Source organism: Peromyscus eremicus, chromosome 14 (assembly GCF_949786415.1).
Source record: "Peromyscus eremicus chromosome 14, PerEre_H2_v1, whole genome shotgun sequence".
In the NCBI taxonomy this organism is placed as follows: domain Eukaryota; kingdom Metazoa; phylum Chordata; class Mammalia; order Rodentia; family Cricetidae; genus Peromyscus; species Peromyscus eremicus.
In genome coordinates this window covers 54,233,049-54,255,218 of record NC_081430.1, presented here as the reverse complement: position 1 = coordinate 54,255,218, position 22,170 = coordinate 54,233,049, and the positions used below count along the sequence as shown (strand labels likewise).

Below are 22,170 nucleotides of genomic sequence, written 5' to 3'. Positions count from 1 at the left end.
AGTATCCATAGCCATCGGAGAAGGCGCCACCGAATGGGGACTGTTTTTATCACGCCGGTTTGTTTCCTTCTCCCAGTCTGTGTATAGTTATGTGAGGTTTTATGTTTCTTTCCTTGTTTCTTAGGTTTTTAGCTAGTTCTTGGATTGTGAAATTTATATGAGAAGTTTATAGTCACTTATTGACCTTAAATAAACTACACTTACTTAGGCGTGTGTGTGGAGGTCAGAAAACAATTTTAATAAGTCAGTTTTCACCTTCCATTTTGTGGGCCTAGGGATTGAACTCAAGTCAGCAGGCTCGGTAGTGAGCACCTTTACTCACTGACGTATCTCGTTGGCCCATCATCTGTTGCCATTTCAATGTCCATGAAATTGCTGGCTGGATCCATGGGTCAGATGCAAGGATGTCACTAGGAGAGACTGAAGTCCCAGAAATATAAGTGACTTTCCCTGAGCGACAACTTCAATGAGTGAGGACATTGGTCCAACTTTGTAGCCATGTTCCTAACCCCAGTGTCCAGCTGTCTTCTAGCACTGTGCCGTTCAGAGGGACACCTACACATATGTTACTTTATCCTGCTGTCACCTCAGAGTCCAGCAGACACAATAAGCCAAATGGCCACGGCATCTTTCAGAGAAAGAAACAGAGGAGTTGCCAGGTTACTGAACAGACCATAGACCTGGTGTGAAGAGAGAAGTCATAGACTACTTCCCTGCCTCTCTGACCATTAGACCTGGGCAGCATCCAGAAGCTTTTCTCATACCCACATCACCCAGTCCCATACCTGTCTGCGTCCATGGCAACTCAATCATGAACTTATGTCCTTACCTATTTGCATGTGGCAGGATACTGTCTTCACCTAAAATACCACCCTGGTGGTGAGTCAGGAGCCATAATGACACTGACCTAGCTCATCACCCCTCTCTCCCACAGGATAGACTTGGCCAAATGAAACCTTGTTAGCGAGCAGCTTTGCATAAGAACATTAGGACCTGTATAAACAATAGCTCTGCCTCTAGGAAGATAAAGAGAGTCTGCAAAGCACCATATCCCTGAAGGAGGATCTTGTTCCTGTATAGCAGCGTCCTGACCCTGAACATGCCGTGTGGCCCTAGGGAGGGTCAAAACAGTTGGTCTGGGCATCACTCAACCTCATCTTCACCAATTCCCATGAGGAAGGAAAACAGCTTGGATTATAGTTTTTGTTGAATTAGAAACCCTATAAAGGCATACATGAACCTGAGCAGATCTTAGCGATATCAAAGAAGAGAATTTCAATAAGGGGGCTGCATTAAATCTGTGCTGGCAAGGGCTTAGAATAAAGTACAGTAATGAGCAAGCTTTATGATAAAATTAATGTAATTAATTAGTGTTTGTAAAGGGCTTGGGATCATGGGGTGAAAGGTGCCAGCTAGAGGAAAAGTCATCTCAGAAATTACCACTATTATCATCTTAAGACACGGCATATATTATGTACGATATGAGCATTTCAAAGCATATATTCATGTCCCAGCTATAACTACGTTAATTTATAGTAATTTGCAAATCAGGTCCCTGATCAGCCCTGGGAACCCTTTCTGGATCTCTAAGTGGATGAGGTTATGACTCAAGTGGTATTTTAAACTCTATCCTGTGATAACCTATTAGAGGCAGCAGCCCCAGACCCCCGTGCGTGCTCAAGTTAGTGATTCAAATTACAAATGACGAGCGCGGGCTCTGCCTGCCTTTCTGCCCTCGGTGCCACATCTTTGGGGGTTTGGCTCAGTTTTATTAAAAATCGGTCTACGAGCCAGTGTCTTTCATCCTCATCTTTCCAACTTTTCTGGGATTCAAGCACCCCTATTTCTCTCTGATCCAATAATATTCCCTGAGGTCAGGAGTATCTCTTCACTGCCATCGAGTCTCCAGGATGCGTGTGACCGAGCCTTGACACATTGAAGATTCTGGGGACTTTGACTAATGGTGAAGGCTCAGCTCAAAGCTTACGTATATCCAAAGTAGGCCGTTTATTTCCAGCCATCCCAACTGACTTTCCACTCAAAAACCCTCTATTGTATTTATTAACTGAACCACACAATTTTTACAGGGCTGCAGGGTACATTTAAAAAAAAATTTTAAGCTAATGGTTTAATGGTAAAATCAAACCACAGGGAATTTGGAAAATAAAGAGAAAATAGAGGGCTAGGAAGATGTGTTTTCAGACCATCTCTACCACCCAGGCTGCAATGCTCTCATTCATACAGGTACCAACATTCTCGTGCAAAAGCCATTCAATGACCAGCGTTTGTTCTGCCAAGGCCACCAGGTCATCACACAGAGTTTGTTTCCAAAAGTTGTCACAGAAAGCACCTCATTCAGTCATCCACAGGGAGTCAGCAAGCAGCTGTTGTCATGACAAATCTCCTGGGTCCAGGTCTGACTCTGCCACTGGCTGTCAGAGCGATTCTGGGGAAGTCACATTCTCTTTTCTCAGTGGTATGCTTCTTTACTTGTCACAAAGAGAGATGGGGGCAGAAAAGATGGAAGTCAGGTCACAAATATGTACTCACATGATGGTAACCTATCCCACAAAACACATCTCTAGACACACAAACACACACACATGCACACACCCCTCTTGGTGGTACCATGCAGACATCACCAATCTATCACAGATCCACTAAACCCAAACGCAGCCTCAGACCTTTCCACCTAGCCTATAGTTCGCTTCTACCTCTTAGCCTCATTTGCCAGCTGAGTAGAACCTTATGTTCACTTCAGTTCGAAAGATGTAAATCATACCACAATTTTGCAAAATGTCATTTCTAATAAATAACATTGCAAGAAAGCATCAACACCTAAGTGAATAAATTTATTTATTTATGCCGTAAAAGCTTTTTGGCCCACCACATTTTATGAAACCTTATAGGAATGATAATAACCTTTAAAAACCAAGTAAAGTGAAAACATAATTATCGGAATGTTCAATTAGAAATGCAAACACACTTTGCTAAACAATCTCCAAATGTAATTGTTTAATAACAAAATGTAAATTTAAAAGAACAGTAATAAACAAAATGTCCCAGAAGCAAATCTTGTTCCTGTGCTGCTGCTGAAGGTGTGGGTGACTCAAACACGTACTGGGATAGATTGTCCTTGGCTAGTAGGTCCTCTGTGCCACTGAGAAATCTCTGAACAACTTCTCAGCTTTTAACATTTTGGAAAGTTCTAGATCTCAAACCGAATGCCAATAAACATGTACTCTAGTTTTCTTTTTGTGTTGCTGTGATAAAACACTATGACCAAGAGCAACTTAGCAAAAAAAGGTTTTATTTCATCTTACACATCCAGGTCACAGCCCATCATTAAGGAAAGTTAGGAGATGAACTCAAGGCACAAGCTCAAAACAGAAACCATGGAGGAACATTGCCTGCTGGCTTACTCTCAGGATTATGCTCATTTTCTTGTACAGCCCAGGCCCAACTGCCTAGGGATGGTGCTGCCCATAATGGACTGGGCCCTCCCATATTAATCATCAATCAGAGTAATGCCCTTCAGACATGCTCAGTCTAGGCAATTACTCAGTTGAGGCTCCCTCTTCCCAGGTGACTCTATGAGGTGTCAAGTTGATAATAAAAATGAACCATCACTGCATGCTAATACGCTTTGTAACTTCTGACTGCTCTGTAGCACTCAACTGCTTATGAAGAGAGTGGGTTCATTCTCACATTGCTTCATAAACCATTACCATTCCATGAGGATGGGTCTTACTCATCCTATCTACAATTATGAGGTGGGAGGAGGAGTCATGGTGTGTGTGTGTGTGTGTGTGTGTGTGTGTGTGTGTGTGTGTGTGTGTACCTAGGGTAGCAATCAAAGCTGCCTCGTTGCATGAGCCCATGGAGATCAGTGTGTAAAGCTTACCTCAGAGGCTCCTGATAACGGCCCTTTGACAAGCACATAGCAAACTGTGGGCCCTACCTAGATCAAGGACCTCACTCCCAGTTCAAGGACAAGAGGCAAGACCAGTGTTCGCACATGACTCCACAGAGTCCCCATCACTTACAAGCAATAGCGGTGCCGAGTTAGAAGACAATGGGCACCTGAAACTAGTGTGACAGTGCTAGAGACAGTGGGAGCCAGGAGAAAACGCACTGGGCATTGGCACAGCCATACTTCCTCACTCCCACTCTTCCGTGCCTGCTCTCCTGCCAGTCAACAGAATTGAGTTGTCATGACAAATTCTGTGCCATTCAGACTTCATAGGTTTACCACGTGCATGCTTACAGGCAAGGTTTGCTAACTGTGCGGCAGGAGCTGAAGGCTGGGTCCCTGGAACTACTCAGACCCAGATGTTATAATGTAACCCCGACAAGGCACTTGGGAGCCTAAGGCCTCAGGCTCTCCCTGAGCATATGGTCTGGGTGCGAGAAATCCTCTTTACCTCTCTGTGACCTCATCAAATTCAGTATTCCGGGTCTATTCCCAGTGAGTCTCATGCTCTCGCCCTGGTTTGGAAAGAGAGTGTTGGTAAACCCCTGCTTGACTACATACAGTGATGGAAAGGAAGCAAAGTGGAACCAAATTCTCAGTATCTCCACATGTTCTTGGATGAGAGATTTTGGCAATACCAAGGCTTTGGGAAAACCTGAACTTTTTCCACCTCTTGAATGGAAAAGAGATTTATAAAATGATACAGTCATATATCTTGAAGTACACATTCCTGGGGACATTCTCTACATTAATTAAGATAACTAAGGCAGCCAAGGCTGAAAGCAGGGGCCACAGGCCAAAGGGCAATGACAACTTCAGCCCACAGAGGTCTCGATGTCCTCAGCAAAAGCTTGAACCTGAAACACACCCACTCAGTTGACGTTCAAAGTCCTCGACTTTCACTAATTTCTGTTACTGTGACCAGAAGGTGACAAACAACTGTTTGAAAGGTGCCACTCTTCTGCAGGGTCCCTGGGGCTCACCGACCAGCTAGCCGAACATCCCCAGGACCCAATGAGATAATCTGTATTTAAAATGGGGGGAGGTGGATAGTGCCTAAGGAGCAACATCTGACTTGATCCAAGCCTTACATGCATATGCACATACCTACATACAACACACATGCACACACACACACACACACACACACACACACACACACACACACGCACACACATGAGAGAGAGAGAGAGAGAGAGAGAGAGAGAGAGAGAGAGAGAGAGGGAGGGAGGGAGGGAGGGAGGATATCTCTATCCACTCATGCATACACCACACACAGACAAATAAATGAGCTAATAAAATACAGACATGCTTATAATAAGGTGATATGGTACACACTTGCAATCCCAGCACTTAGGAAGCTGAGACAGGAGGATGAGGAGTTCAGGGTCATTCCCACTCACACAGTCAGTCAGTTCAAGGCCACTCAAGGCTACATGACATATTGCCTTTATAAACTAAACAACTACAACCAAAACAGATTATAATAAATGAATGCTATTATATGCTTCACTTAAGAAGGTGCACACTTCCAGAATGAATGAATGAATGTTCTGATGAGATGAGAATGGTGTTTCCCTCAAGTTTCATACAAGGCTCTCTGCTAGCCTTGTCTCCAACCTCCATGGCCAGAGTGTAAGCTGTAGCTCTGATGTAATCACCATATACACCAGAAGAAACTTCTCTGGCGCTAAAAGATGCTGTTAATAGTAATATTAGCACCATGATCACCATCATCCTGGTGGTGACAATGACTTCTACTAAAACAAGAGAGGTGATGGTAACTCCCGTTATCAGTTGCCACGCAACCAAACAATTCTCCAACCAATGGTCCTCTTATTACACTGTTCTCTGTGGGTCACAGATTCAGACAGAACCTGGATGGTTAGTCTCCAACCTCCATGGCCAGAGTGTAAGCTGTAGCTCTGATGTAATCACCATATACACCAGAAGAAACTGGGACTTTGACTGGGGTTGGGCATGGTGTTTGGTGAGAATCTGGTTTGGCATGGGGTTCTATGTAGATGGTGTGTTCAGGCATTGCCAGACCCTCTTCCTCCTCCTGTCTTAGAGCCCTTTCTTGAGGCCTTTACTGGGGGATCATCAGACTTGATACATGGCAGTTCAGGCTTCCAAGACATGCAGGTGGAAGTCACCAGTCCAGTCTGAGGAAAGCCCTGGGAGCTAAGTCACCTCCAGTCAGCCATATTGTCATCCACAGTCTACTCTTGATTCAAGCAAAGGGAAAACAGTTCCTGCTTTTAACGGGAGAGTTGTCAAATAATTGTTATCTGTAAAGAACCATGGTGTACTCTTTGGTTCTATATGTAACAGAAGATGAACAAATTCCCCATTTCCCAGGACCTCTGAAGCCTCATTCCAGGTTTGAAGTCTGATATTTCATTATCTAGGTCAAGTTCAAGTTCAGATGAGCCTCCTCGGATGCTGTCCCCCCGCCCCCCCTTCAGCCAGATGGCAATTGTCTTCCTCTCACTCAATCTGTGTGCTGAGACAAAAACAGGGACCCTACAAATGGTATACCTACCCCCAAAGGGATGAGACAGGATCCCCTGGCAGGTGCTGGGCAGGGGCCATTCCTGAACCCAGCTTTTTGTATTTCCAATACCTTGACTAGAGCCCACTGAAGCTCCGTAGAACTGGGACTTTGAGGTGCTTAGATCCCCTCTATAGAACATTCTTCATTCTCCATAAGAAATAGCTGTCATCTGCATCCACATAGGCTACTTAACTCTTACATACTTACTGCCCAGGGTAGATAGACTAAAGACAGCTGTCCAAAGGTACCTAACATTTTGTAATGTCTCATCCCTGTCTGTCAAAGATGACAGAGCTTCTGCTGATACTCTCTTTAAAATGCCATGGGCTTTCTGGGAATCTCAGAGGTTGGGACCACTCTATAAAAACAGGCTCCCACTTCTTCCTGAGAGACTCTACACTGGGCTGAGAGCAAGCTCTTCCAGGACACTGATACCAATCTTTGAAAGCCTTTTGGATGGGTGGAAGGGGCTGTGGCATGGTGTATTTAGCGATCTTACTGGGCACAATGACAATATTGTTGGCTTTCCAATATGAAGGGGGGGCACCTTATAACTTTTTATTTACAAAAGAAAATCCATTAACTTTTAACCTTTTCAGAGACTACATCTGAGCACTGGTGACAGAGAGGAGGGGTAGGTTTCTTAGCAACCTTTGGAGATATAACTTGAGAGCCACCCAAATCCTACACATACACATTGTACAGAAACTTAGTTGAGACTCTCCCTTGAGAAAGCCACACCCACCGCTAGGTATGTTGTATTCCTTCCCCGAATGCCCCTCTTCTATTAATCCCTATGCCTAATACCTAAGCCAAATATTCTGTAAAATAAGCTCCCACTCCACTTGCAAATAAAATATAGAAGGGTCTTGGAGCCTTAAAGTCTGTCTGGAAACTAGGCTTTTCAGGGAGACAGTATGTCTTTGCCCTCAGATTGTTTCTTGCTTTGAAATTGTTTTGTTGGATATTAAAAAAAAAATTGTCCCAAGTTCTTCATGTTTCCTCTAGTATGAAAAATAAAAGTTCTGAACATTTTTCTTTAGTTCATCTCCCTTGTATTATAATCTACCAGAAAAAAGCAAATTGGTACCTTCAACATCTGCCAGCAGGTATCCCCTTCTTCAGGGCCCCTCCCTCCTGTGTTCCCTCTTTCCAACATCAACATGTCCCTTTTTGGCCTGTTTATTTTTGAGGCAAGATCCCACTATGTAGCTCGGGCTGACCTTGAACTCTTGATCTTCCTTCTTCAAATCCCCGAGTGATGGGATTAAAGACATGAGCCATCACATCTGGTTCTCCATGCACAATCGGTCTGTTCAGACATCCTCCAGCCTCCAATAACATTGTTCTCAGTGCTCAGCAAGCCTTCACTACAACCTCCTGGGGACTCTTTTAGAAACAGCTTGCAGGCATAGAGTTAAAATCCACCTCATGGCAAGGACATGACAAAGAACCAGTGTTTGCTTTTCATGCACCATGGAGTTAGAAGCACAGGTCCTGGAGCCTCAGATGCCAGGGCTCAACCCCAGTTTCTCCACTTACTCGGGAGCTATGGGGTCTCCAGCCATACATCTGTTCTTCCAGTCCCTCTCCTAGAAAAGGGACATAGTAATGTTCCCTCTCCCCAGAAGTCATGAGGCCTAAAGAAGTGTTTCTCCATCAAAACCTTCCATTTTGAGGCTGGGCAGAGGATCTGGTGGGTAACTTGCTCACTGTGGGGACATGGAGACCTGAGCTCAGCTCCCCAGCACCCATGTAAAACCCTAAAAACTCACATCTGTAATCCCTGCTGCTGAAGCAGAGACAGGCAGATCCCCAGAGCCTGCTGGACAGCAGCCATAGTAAAAATAGGAGGTTCTACATTCCGAGAGAGACCTTGCCTCAAAAACAAAGCTAAGCAAAGCATGATCGTCAAAGGAGGACTCCACACTCGCACAAACACAACCTTCAGTTTAATTCAAAGAACACCTAGAGACACAGACAGCAGAGGCACTGTACTGTGGTTAGGTGGCAAAATGTGACATCACTGGTCAAGCTGAGTTATGTGATAAAATCACTCTAGCATCTTTGCCTCATTTGATTGTACAGCGAGTGACGCTAAGTCTCAAGATTTAAACAAGTCTCTCAAAGATACAATTTGTTTGCCAATCCCAACAATGGTGTTGATGCAGATGGGCCCTCCCTGCCTTTCCCGGCTCAGCATCTCACCCCTCCTCCACTGCACTACTGGGTCTATTTTAGAAAATACTGCAAGGTTAAATAAAGACATATATTTTAAGACTTTTCATATATTTTATTCATACTATAATATTCTACATATTATAATTGATCCACACATATATATTTAAGATTCATAATTATTTAAATCTTGTCTTGGGATGACCGTTTATTGCATTTAAAAATGTTGCAGGTTCCCCAAAATAGATGTCACTGTGACATAAACTTCCTGATTTCCAAACCTTGCTCCCATAACGCTGGAGGCGAAAAATTTCATCTAAATATTATTGAATTCCAGTGCGGCATTAGCATGCGGAGATATTTACAATAACAGAGCCATTACAACTCAATCAAAAGCTGATTTCAGCCAGAATTATGCAGAATTAAATCTTGCAGGATTCAAATTATTAAAAATCAGAGACTCAATAAAGTGTGGTCTGGAAGCCCCATTTATCAAGGGAGCCGAAGTGCCTCCACAGTTAGAGCGACTTCTTCATATATATTCTGCAAGAATTTGCATGCATTTTAAGAGACCAGAGCTTAATTCTTACGGAATTCAAGTCACCACGCTATATTTGTCAGGCAATGGAAGCCAGCGCCGACAGCATTCTCTCCATTTCCTTTCTCTGTCTCACATTTGAAATGCATCGGGGTTTATTTCTGGTTCCCGCTGGGTAGGGAGATGAACGGCAGGGCCGCGGATGTGGAAAGATACACTTGGATCCAGAGAGGACCAGAGTGGGATGGCAGGCGAGGTAGCTGGAGGAAACAGGAAACCACGAGGAAGCTTCAAGTACAACTGACATGTTAGACGGGTCCCCCTTTCCCTGTGAACCATCAGACCAAGATACTCATGTAATCTATGTAGTAAAGCCTCCCAGAACCTTCCACACAATGGAAAAAGAATTTGTTTCTAAGAAAAGAAAGAGGCAGACAGAGTGATTCGGGAAGGAAGGAAGGAGGGAAGGAGGGCCAAGAGGAGGAGAGGAGGTCAGGAGGGGATGGAGGAGAGAAAGAGGGCACCGTGGAGAAACACAGAATTTGTTTCCTGATTTTAATTTTAATCTTTTATTAGTCCTTCAAGAATCCTGTACAATGTATTTGATCAGATTCACCCCCTCTATCAACTCCTCACAGATCTACCCCCCTTCCCACTGTATCTGACCAGATTCACCCGCTCCCTCAAATCCTCACATATCTACCCACCCTCCCCACTTCCCTACCCATCTAGCACTGGGCCCTCTTCTTAAAAAAAAAAAATCAAACAAACAAAACAACAACACAAACCTGTCAAGTCCAACCTGTGCTGCCCTGGGACTCTCAGGTGTGTGGCCTTGCCCTGGACTGTGGTTCACACACCAGGGGCTACAGTCTTAAAGACAAACAACTCTCCCTCCCCAAAAGCCATCCATTTTCTTATTGCCAAGAACTGGAATGTCCTGAATTTTATCTCTTCCTCCCTCCTTCCTCCTTCTTCCTTCCTCCTCCCTCCTTTTTCCTTCCTCCTTCCTCCTTCTTCCTTCTTTCTTCCTCCTTCTTCCTTCCTTTTCCTTCCTTTTGTCTTCCCTCTTCCTTCTTTCTTCCTTCCTTTTTATTTCTTCCTTCCTCCTCTCGTCTTCCTTCCTTTATTCTTCCTTCTTTCTTCATTTCTTCTTCCTTCCTTCCTTTTTATTTCTTCCTTCCTCCCCCTCTCTCTTTCTACTGTGTTTCACTTTGTAGCCCAGGCTAGCCCACATTTACTGAGACAGAAAACAGCCTTCCTCAAACCACATGATCAAAGCACAAGCTTTGAAAGTTTGTCCTGATGTCCTGGTCAGTACAAAAGACTGGAGGACAAACCAAAAGCCTGTCCTCTTTGAAGCAGCCACAGAGAAGTTGGCAGCCCAAGGGGGTAGAGAGGTGAACATGCCACCTGCATCCTGCCTCGGACCACTCATATCACTCTTCAGAAAGTGATGCCAGTGATGGAATGAAATGATGGCTGGTGCCTGAGCTTTCCTAGAGCCTTCCAAAAACAGGAGTGCTTATCGCTACTTTATTTATCTCTTAAGGTCACTGGGACTCTGACATCCAGACGATTTTTCTCCTCTCCTTTGGCTATGAAGAAGCTCAGAATCTGTGTTGTAGATCTTCCTGGGCCAACTTTAAAGAAATGCATGCTGGGAGAACTTTATGCTGAGATCACATTATTGCTCTGCATGGAGCTTCTCTTCTTTCCCTGACCCCAGTGTAGGTGGAGACATACCCCACCCTGCTGACTTTGGGCTTGGCAGCATAGTCTGCTTTGGCCAGTGACTCTTGGGAGATAAGTCTTGAACATCAGCTTCAGATGGGCAGTGTTGCTGGTTTGATGTTTGAGTACCATTACAAAACATTCCTGGGCTACTGATAAAAAAGAGGCTGGCAGGCCCATGGCCCAGACCCAAGCACACTGGGAGCCTCCAGTCAGGCCTGACCAGAGCTACCAAAAGCCTAGTAAAGGGGTCCCAGCTTCTGGCTAAGATCCACAGACTAAGGAACAATAAAAGCATGAAGAGGGCTGGAGATAGAGTTCAGTGGTAAAGGACTCACCTGGCATCCAGGGGACCATAATTTCCATCCATAGAATGGAGAGAGATGGGTTGTAGGAGAAAGGCACAACTGTAGGGCGTGCTGGCAGGCCACTATGTTTTGGACATAGTTTGTTACACAGAGTCAGAGTGACAATATCTAAAAGAAATGAATAAAAATGAAGAAAGACTATTTTCAGTCACCTATTCATCTGTTCATTCATGGATTCAACAAATACTCCAAAATGCCTTCCATCCCAAGCCTGTTCCTCTCGGAGTGGTACCCTCTGGCTCAGCACCTTCCCTCTGGGGAATTCCTAGGTATGTCTCTACCTAGCTCTGGGAACACCTGCCTTCTCTAGCATCTGTTTTCAGGTCCCCATGGCAAATGACTGATCCAGCGAGGAAAAGCAAGTTTCCATCTCACCTGCGCAAGAAGAACATTGCAGATCTCCTCAAAACACTGTGGAAGACACTCAGAAGCATGCAGCTAAGAATGCTGGGAGGAGGGAGAAATGGTACAAAATAAGAAATCCATGCTTATCTCCAGCTGACTTCTCTAACCCCAGAGAAGGTGTCCAGGTCATATCCCAGGTTCAGAAAGGTCTCAGGAATGAAAGGCCAGTCTGTGTCACAGGCCGAAGTGTGCAACCATACTGAGAGACATCTGCTGCTCACAGAGACAGCCACTGCACATGGCTCCAACCCAGGGAAGAAGACCCAACTCTAGACTTTCAGCTGCCCACATCATCCTCCCAGGAGCCGGCCGGGGTGTGCATGGAGACTAAACAGCGAAGTGTGTCCAGCAGCTTATAAGCCAACCAATCAGGAGACAGCATGCCAGTTGTTTCAAGCCAGCAGTCTACGGGTGCTGAGCCCTCACTGTGCGTCAGGGGGAAGCCAGGTGCTGGGCGAGGCACTGAGCCTCTTGAGGTACTGTCAGTAGAGATTGGCTGCAGGACTTATCAGAGGGTTGACTAGGGGACCGTGTAACCTCTCTGATAAGGTTTCCAAACTCCTGTGGCGTAGGAAGCCAACTGTCAATGGAACCCCACTGGGAACTGAAGCCAAGGCACAGGACCACGCCATCTCTGTCTGTGTCACCAGGTCTTAAGATCTTGAGGTCCTAGAGTTGTGACAGCTAGTCCTTGCAAAGCATTTCTGTTTAACTGCAATCTCCAGAGGGGGTGGGTCACAGTCTATAGAAAGAAAGAGGAGAAGAGAGGGAGTGGAGAGAGACGGAGAGAAGGAGAGAGAGACAGAGTGAGCAGAGAAACAGTCATAACCAAAGGCCACTACAATAAAACTGACAAAGACATTTATAGAAAGGAGGAGGGGGGAGGGGGAAGGAGGGGGAGGAAAAAAAGAAGAGGAATGGGGGAGGAGACAATGGAAGAAAGATAGGAAGGGGAAGGAAGGCGGGGAGATGAGAAAAGAATGAATAGATGAATCTTTGGGTATTACAAAATGACCTTCGGTGCATCTGTCCCACCCCCTGAAGACACCTCCCCCCAGACATGCCCTAGACACACACAGTGGGCCTGTGTGTCTGAGACTCACCCTCCGATCTTGCCTGCACTCTGCCTGGATCCTGAGGCATCTGTCCAGCTCTCTGTGCAGCAGGCTGGGTTAAAGCATGTCTGTTTTTGTTTTCTCCAGGGTCTGAGTTTTCTGTTTGCAAAATCTGTGGGTCAGTCAGAGCCAAGAGAAAGCCATTTCTCCATAGGTGTGACATTCCAAATGTCACAATGTCACACCAAATGCTTCTGGTTCTTAACCACAGCCCTTCAGGTGCTTCTGTCACATCTAATGCAGGTTAAATTATGAGCTGTGTGGTTCCCATATTTTGCTGCATTATAATTCTTTGAAAACTGGCAATTCACACGTGGCGTATCTGAGAACTCCCTATTAAGCAGACTATTTGATTAATGTACTTCCGCCACACTGAGTAGCCGACTCCACTCCACCTTCCAGACACAACACCGGAACCTCTCTCTCCTCCCTGGTTTGTTTTAGGGGAGCACTACAGTGCCATGCTAAAAATAAATCAATGCAGTCAGGGGGCTTCCCGACAGCCCCATTTCTGATTCTACTTCTAGGCAAATACCTGGCACCTCATTAGATGTTCAGTAATTAGTACCGGAAGTCTGAGTGGATGTATCAATTAATAAATGACACAGATGAAGGAGTGGGAGAAAATGGATCCTGGCACAGTGGCTGAGTGATGCCTCTTCTTTAGGACTCCAAAGAACTTCCACTCGGACAGGTACACTCACTGTGTGTGTGTGTGTGTGTGTGTGCATATGGAGGTCAGCCTTGTGTGTATGCCTAAGTCTCTCTACATCATTTAGTTTGCTTATTTTAAGGCAGAGTCTCTCATTGGCCTCAAGTGCACCACTAGGTTAGACTTGCTCGCCAATGAGTTCCGGGGATCCTCCTGCCTCTGCCTCCCCAGCACTGACTGGACTCACAAGTGCATGCCACTAAACTCAATTTTGTTCATTTGCTTGTTGACGCTCAGACTCAGGGCCCCTTGCTTGCAGAGAAGGCATTTGCTGACAGGCTGTTGTCTCCACAGCCCAGAGAATGTCTGTTTTCTATTGCGTCCTTTAGTAAGAGCTTCTTATGGGTGGATCTTCGTTGTTCTCAATTCTTCATTTCTGGGGTTTAGCAGTTTCTGGCCCCACTGTTGACACCCAGAAAGTGCTAACCCAACACCCATTGCTTTCATATTACAAGAAGAAAAGATGTTCCATCAGTAGAAGCAAGAGGGGAGGCCTGATGCTGGGGTCTGGGGTGGGGAGGACCACAGCGAGGGGGTGGCACCAGGAGGTCCTGGAAGTGGTAAGTAAGCTGGCTAGAGAGAGGACAGAGAATGTACATGAACAGGACCTCTTCTAGAGTGTCAGTGGCCGTGGGGTGCCAGATGCAGGGAAGGCTGGGAGAGACAGGAAGTCCCTTGGCTGCCCTGATTCACAGTCATTAGGAATATGTGAGTGTTTCAGATGTAGCCTACTGTCCCCCACAGAATGAAGAGTGAGGAGAAGGAGGGGGGAGCATAAAGTGATGTCTGGGTTCTGTTCAGAAGCCACACCACTGGACAGAGGTCCATCAAATCTCAGTAGAAATCGCTACATGCCATACTCCAAACCAACTTCCAGATCATTGTGATAATGACAGCCAAAGCCAGGCAAGGGACACTAGCCTCCATGTCTGCAGGTGACATTCAGCTGCTCAGATGTGGAGGTGGAGAGTGTCCAGAACTCACAGCCATACAGGAGGGGCTCTTTGACTAAGTCTATTTCTATCATGTCAGATGGCAGAGGAATAAACAGTGTGTCAGGGCAGGCCCCAAGCACAAGGCAAAGCATGAGTCAGAATTCACAGGCTACCTTGGTGTCCTCAGGTGAGCCGTCTTGCACCCCTGAGCCTGTGAGGAGCAAGAGGAACAGAGTGGCCAGAAGATGCCTTTCAGTCTCAAGGTTTGCAGGCTCTTGATATGCAAGGTATTTTATCTTTGGAACAATGGCTTTTAAAGTGCTATTTGACTCATAATCACATTTCTTGGAAATGTTCATTTAGAATGTCCGTGACAGACACAAAAATGTTCTCTCCAGCATCGTTTAGTAATAGCTAGAAAATGGAAAGAGCCCCAATAGTCAGCAGCGAGGAATGCTGGGAAACTCTGGCACACCAAGGTGAGGATAGACTGTGATTCGGATCCTGGGATTATTTACCGTTTCAAGAAACGTTCCAGGCAGCGTCAGCAAGTGACAGTGCATAGACCCTGGGAGCAGTGACACCAGGGCCAATGGCTGTCTGTGTCTCCTGGATGTCCTCTGGTCACTGCAGGGAACAAATTCTGCCCTCCCTGCGTCTGCTTCCTGGCCTGAAAATGGGAACGACAAAGGAGTAGATTTCACAGAACTACATGAAATAGTTTCCATACAGCACAGAGAACAGCATCCAGTGGGAGTGAATTAGGCATACTGGTTAATAGTTCATAAAATACGAAGGAGGCTTCAGAGGGAGGGTCCTGCAGACGACTCCCTGGCTGTTCACACAGCGAGGAAACAGTGGTGGGATAATGGCAATCTGTCTCGGACAGTGGTGGATGTTTTTATTTTGTTTTCTTCATATCATGATGAATTTCCCCAAAATTTCTGTGATAAGCACATAGTAAATACAACAAGAAAAAAACAATAAAAACCCGGTTTTTTTTTTTTCTTTCCTCTTGTTAAAGTCATTCCCCCCCAAGCATTCAGGAGAATATATAATGCTTGGACTTGGGCGAGCCTGGGGCGGAACCTTGCTTTTCCACTTACAACCTGTCACTCTCCAAGCCTCAGCTTCCTCACTTACATGCAGTGTGCCTTCAGAACAGAGTGAGACAGCATCCAAGCATACAGCAGGTGCTCATTAATGAGTTCCCTCCCCAGGAGAAAGATGGGGTGCATCTCAGCTCTTAACATAGGACCTATTCTGGGAGCCCAGAGTGATCAGTCGGTTCAGATTCCAGCACCTTCTCTTGAAGGCAGCTGTCCATCTTCAGAGTGATTGCAAGGCCCTAACTACAGACAGACACTTCTGGGTCCTTAAACAGACATGAAGCTGAAAGAAGGGAAAGAGAAAAATTAATGGAAGACAGGAGTCCCACAGGTACTCCAGATCTTTCCACGGAAGCAAATGTATGTCTGATTGAGTTATCACAGGAAGCCCAAGCTAGCTCTCTCGTCCTTCCTGGTGCTGGAAGTTTCCAGGGCACACTCCCAAAGATGAAACCGTTCATTTTCCCCTGCATGCCAGGTGTGTTTTTAAGGAAACAAGTGCTTGGAAGATAATTTTGTGAAAAAAATATAAAATCCATATAACACCCAGTTACCTTTTCTTAAAGGAAGATGAACGATCCGAAGGAGGGATAAATTGCATTTGCTATGAAATTTTGAATTTCAAGAAGTATATTATGTCCTCCAGTGTTCTCAGTGAAAAGAAAATTATTCCTTTCTTGGGGAAACACTCATGGCATTTTAACGTTTATGACATTTCTGATTTGGAAAGATGAGTTCTTCCACAGGAATGATTCAAACTTCCATTTTTGTAGCGGGCATGTCCTTATAAATTACACTAGTGCGAAGGAGGAGAGTCTTTCTTTCTGAAAGGGGTGGGGGATGCTTGCTCGGCTGACAAACTTTCTCGTGATGCTGGGTGATAGCCGCGGAGAGGAAGACTTGGGAACTAACGGCCCTTCCCAATCACTCCACCTCAACGGAATGTCAGTTTCCCCCCACCCCAGATGAAAATTGTTTCCCTTCATAAATAATGAACAAAGACACATTTCACCAGGTGCAATTAAATGTGACTGTGAGGCTATATTGAGATGTGATTCAGACCTCATCCCTGTCATGACAAGCCTCACGATGCCGGGACACCCAAATCTCTGCTCTAAGCACACAGCGACAAAGAAGACGCCCCGCTGCCCTTCTTGAGCATGAAACACTGAGAGCCAAGGGAAACTCAAGTGATGGTGTTTGTTTAGAATTAGAATCGATTTTCATTTTTACATAACACCTTTCGTTTTCAAGACTCCCGGAGCACTCCACACAGCAATGAGTTCAGCCGCAGCATCGCTTAAGACAAGTGCAACCGTCATTATGCTCCCTGTAATAGCTCGCAGGCTTGGAAATTAGAAATCAAGGGAGAAAGGTGGAGAGACAGATAAAGAGGCAGCAAGGGACTGGAGAGGAGCTGAGGGAGCAGTCAGGAAAGCCAGGTAGGAGATCTGGAGGAGCCGGTGAGCAAGCGGGAAGAGAGACAAAGACCGTGGGGCTCATGGGTCAGGCTTCCGGCTCTTCCTTTGTTTGGGAATGTGTTCCAGGGAGCTATTATTTCCATCTCTCAGGACAGCCAGTGGCATCTCATCTTCACACTGAAGGACGAGGACAGGACAGACTTTGCACAGAGGCCCCACAAGCATCATGTACCAGGAGCGTAGGATCTGGCATCAGGAAGCCTGGGACTCACTTTCCAGCCCCAAGTCTGGCTAGGTGGCCCGGGTGACTTGCTTGGCATCTCTGGGCTCACAGGGCTTGTAAGATCTACCCCCCAAACAGTAGAAGACAGGATCAGGTGCTCGAGAAGATCTGAGGTACAAGCAGCACTCAGGGGGCATTGAGGATGTTCTCTCCTCAGCTTCCTCCCAATCATGAACACAATATAAGCAGTCCCTGCTAGACCCCAGGTCACCTAGCAACTAAATACCCCCTGCCAAATGACTCATTGGTGGTAAAGTCCCTGATCTCATTTGAAAAACAGGAACTAACACAGCCAGAACAGTAATGTGACCAAACCCTATGATCCCCCTTCTCAGCCTCATGATACTACCAAGAGTCTAGTGATACCATTCCCACCCCTCAGTAAGGAAACCAGGCTTCAAGGAGGCTGGGGTCCTCCAAGCCTCCCTTCTGGCCTCAAATCTACCAGGCCAGGCTGCATCCTGCTGACTGGCTGGCTGGGGACCAACTGCTTCACCCCATTTCATGATGCCTCATGAAGTGGCCAGAGATCCTCTAGAAAACAGAGGCCACCAACTCTTCTTGGCCACCAAAGAAATTCTGTAAGTCTGGACGTGTGTGTGTGTGTGTGTGTGTGTGTGTGTGTGTGTGTGTGTGTGTGTGTGTGTGATTTTTGCAATAGATGCTTGTGATTCATATTGCATTGAGCAGCCATTTTGCACGGGTGCATGTATGCTCAGGAGCACACACACACTGATCCAAGACGTCCCTCAGTCTCTGGTGCTGTGCTGGGGTCAGAGCCCAGAAAACGCCTATCAGGGAGTAAGCATTCTATTCAGATTCTGGAAATATATGGAGAATGACTCCACCTATCCTGACGGAAAGATGTATCAAGAATGAGTGAAGAGCCGGGCGGTGGTGGCGCACGCCTTTAATCCCAGCACTTGGGAGGCAGAGGCAGGCGGATCTCTGTGAGTTTGAGGCCAGCCTGGGCTACAGAGTGAGTTCCAGGAAAGGCGCAAAGCTACACAGAGAAACCCTGCCTTGAAAAAAAGAAAAAGAAAAAAACAATGACGGCAGAAAGACACCTAGATGTAAGAAAACCAAGAGGGGCTTTGGAATATTCCAGAAGAAATGAGGGGAATGCAATGGGGTTGATGTTCAGGAGATCAAAGAGACAGATCTTGGGAGCCGGCAAGACAGTTCAGCAACAGGACCTGAATTTGTTCCCAGAACCTTCATGAAACACCAGGCATACTGGGACAGTAGAGACAAGAGGATCCGTGAGGCTTTCTGGCCAACTAGTGTAACTGAATCAGGGAGCCCCAGCTCCTGGTGACAGACTCTATCTCAAAACAAGAAACAGCCCCTAAGGAATAATACTTGAGGTTGACCTCTGAAGTCCACACCTACCTCTAAACACACACACACACACACACACACACAGAGAGAGAGAGAGAGAGAGAGAGAGAGAGAGAGAGAGAGAGAGAGAGAGAGAGAGAATCTTGTAGCCTGCTTAGATGCAGAAACTGGAGGATGCAATAAAAAGATTGCATCCTTCCTCTTAGAAAAAGCTCATTCTTAGTACCAGATGAACACCAACCTCAGCACCACCTACTCGTTTCCGAGGTAAACTGGACCCAGGCTCACTTTCGCCAGTGTCCATCCTGGGCCTCTCTCTTCAGGAGGAGGAGCAGAACATTGCGTGATGTATTACTTATTTTAATCAAATACAATTTTTTTTAATTGTCACTGCTCCGGCAGCCTCACGGGGGTCGGTCTGACTTGTGTACATCCGTGACAGGGGAAAGCGGCGGCGGCAGCTGCTTTGTGCCGCCCGCCCGTGTACGGTACCTCTCCAGTCTTGTCAGTCACAGCTCCCCTAATTACAGAACATCTGCTTGCTGTGGCCATTAACACTCCTCTACCAGCTTGTCTGGTTTAATACCAGTGACTCCTGACCTTCCCCAAGGAAGGCGCTTTCTGTCAAAATTTTCCCCCAAAGAAGCCAATTCGCCACGCAAAATTGGCACTTTTTTTTTTAAATGCTACCTTACTAAAGCCTTCTAGGAGGAAATGGGTTTGATGAGGCCTCGGTGGGTAGGAGAAACCTCTTTTCCTGCATTATTTCGTTCGTGTTTGTATCTTTTGAAAATTAAAAACGGGAATCATTTGAAGGGCCAGCAACGTAAACCTGAATGCTCCCCCAGTCCCCTCGACTGTGTTCCTGGTTCTCCAGCTAGGGGGCAGTGTAGACGCCCTTCTCTCTCTCTCTTCTCCACCTGCCCTACACACAGGCTGGCGTGGGAGACTCCACTACCTTTGCCATTATTATGTGAATCATAGGTCCCACCACGGTGCCCTTGTTCCCTGGCACTCAAGAACCCTAAAACTCGGGGCGCGCCCGGGGCGGGGGGTAGGGGATGGGGGAGAGGAATTCCCAGAATTCCCAATCCCTGGGAGCGATTCAGAAGCAGCCTGCTCCTCTGCAAACATCAGAGGGTATTTAAAACTCTGTAACCTCAGCTTTCTGACGGCGACACACTCAAAAACTACAGTGAGGGAATCCAGAAGCTGCTTTTCGTTGGAAGTATGTATGGCAAACGGTTCCCACATGAGGGATGGCTGCAGATTCCCCCAGTGACTGTCCCACCCAACCTGGAAGTCCCATACGGGTCCCTGTGATAGTGTGGTGAGAGTCGGGGTCGCAGGGAAAGACAAGCAGGGCTATTCATTTTAGAATCTTCCTCCAAAAATTATCTGTGAGTGGCTTTTTTTTTTTTTAATTGCTTTCACCGTGTTTCTCTCAGGCTGGTATTCTCCTGAGTAAGAAAGAGTTCCCCCACGGTTTCTGCCAATGTGGGACTCAGAAAAGTGGCCCGAGAGCGAGCAGTCTTTTACAAAGCAATTGGACTTTGCTTCACACACGGAAAAGCGTTTTGCCTGTGAAAAGCAGGCAGTTTAAACTGGATGCTAGCTTCCCGGTTGAGGGTGGAAGAAAGGAAGGCAGCTAAAAACCGGTTTCGAGTTTTCTCCCGCAAGAATCCAAAGTGACTGCTGACCCATACTCAAGTGAATCCCAAGGAGAGGAAAGGGAGTGAGGAAGAATAATCCAGAAGGCTGCTGTTTTGTCAGGCTATGTCTTAAAAAGCATCCTCCTCACTTGGCTGAAGGGGATTTCCCTGGGCACACTGGCTACCACCAGTGTTGAGCACCGCTTCTCTGGAAACAGTAGGTTAGGAGGCATGAAAGGGAGAAGGGATAAATGGGTTAAAAAAAAACCTGTAGAAGAATACCTGTAAATACCTTGTTTTAAAAATGTGCATTTCCAGTATAAGGCACCATTCTAATTGCCGACCTCTTCAAAGCACCTATTGGAGAAACGCTTTAACTAGGGGGGAGCGATGATCTTCTAATCTCAACAATAAAAGCGCTTTCCATCCTTTGTATATGCTGACTTACAAAAAAAGTGCTTCCAGACAACAAAAGATGGAGCCGTAATTACATAAATCTCTCCATTCTTGATGAAGACACAACGCAACATGAGCAAATCAATAGTGTCTCCGCAGTAATTCTTGTTTTTCTTATGAGCCCAGTGCAAACTTGTTAAAATTGAATTCCACTTCTTGTGTATATAAAAAAATTAGGATTTGCACAAATCCAGAGGAAAAGAACACATGTTCTGTAAATGTTTAATTTTTTTCCTGTGCTACTGAGGAGATTTCTAGTGGGGCAGAGTCAGAAAAGAGTGTGATACCACTAAGGGAATGTTGTCCCCATCACCCGGGGAAGGGGGCCACTGGTAGCTGCTTCCTTTAAGCTGATCCACGGAGGTGCTCTGAAGGCCCCGATATCACCTCCCCGATTCTTAATCCCACTATTAAATAAACTAAATGTCCCCTAAAGTCAAATATCTCCAACTCACTGCCAATAAATTGGTCGTAATCATTTCTCCCCGACAACCCACATTTATAATATTTCTCATTCAAGAATAACTAATTTTGTTGATTTTTTCCAAGAAAAGGTGAAATGTATTGCATTTAAAAATAATTAATAGATGGGCCTTGCATACCTCTGAATTAAATTAAAGGAAAAAATATTTCTTTTTTTGTGTGTGTGCAGATGATTGCATTCATACCCTGTTTGGTGTGAAAAGTAGATTCCAAAAAGCTTTTAACTAATTTGTTCAATTTGTTTCAAAGCCAACATGAATAGGCTTGGTGCAAATTCAGATTCATTAAAACTTAATTAATATGCATCATTATGCAAATGAGGTTGCAGTTAATGAGTTCTTAAAAGAAGCTTTCTTTAATTAGTTCAGTTTTAATGGCATCATCATTTATCTGACTTGTTTTTAAAGCCACATGACATACAAAAAGTGACCAGCCTCTACAATGCACTGTCTAATTGTGTTTCATCCTAATTGTTTAATGCTGAAACTTCGCAAAAGTTAAAATGTTTTGATATTCAGGGACTATTAAATGGCTTTCACAAACTTTTCCATTCTGACCAAGGAGATGTTTTTTCCTACTGTGGCTTCTCATTGTTATTATTATTATTTTTTTTCTTTTACTTTGCCATTTCCATCTCATTTTGATCACAGAAGTGTGATGTCCAAGCCAGCCTATCTCCACACTAAGGAGCTCATTCGCACAGGTACGCCAGAGGCAGAGGAGAGCATCACTCAGCAAGCATACTTTATTGTTGTGTGCATACATTAGGGGGCTTATTATACTTATGTAGTTGAAAAATTAAAACGAGCCTTTATTGAGGCCATCTGCTAACTTCAGGAGCTCGGTAACATATCTAAGTACGAGATTTTTAAACGTTCTAATTCACAAGACTTACAGCCACTGTCACTAT

General features: G+C 45.5%; 1 long non-coding RNA gene across 2 annotated transcripts; it reads right to left on the bottom strand.

Annotated features, from left to right (window-relative positions):
• Window positions 1-67: 67 nt before the first annotated feature.
• On the bottom strand, window positions 68-4,397 carry LOC131924323 (uncharacterized). Of its 2 annotated transcripts, XR_009382854.1 has the most exons (3): window positions 4,268-4,397; window positions 2,351-2,484; window positions 68-628 (listed from the first exon to the last, which is right to left on the bottom strand). It is a non-coding gene; the product is annotated as an uncharacterized LOC131924323 (long non-coding RNA). The 2 variants fall into 2 exon arrangements; XR_009382853.1 differs by lacking the exon at window positions 68-628 and having other exon boundaries at window positions 2,271-2,484.
• Between the last annotated feature and the right edge of the window lie 17,773 nt (window positions 4,398-22,170).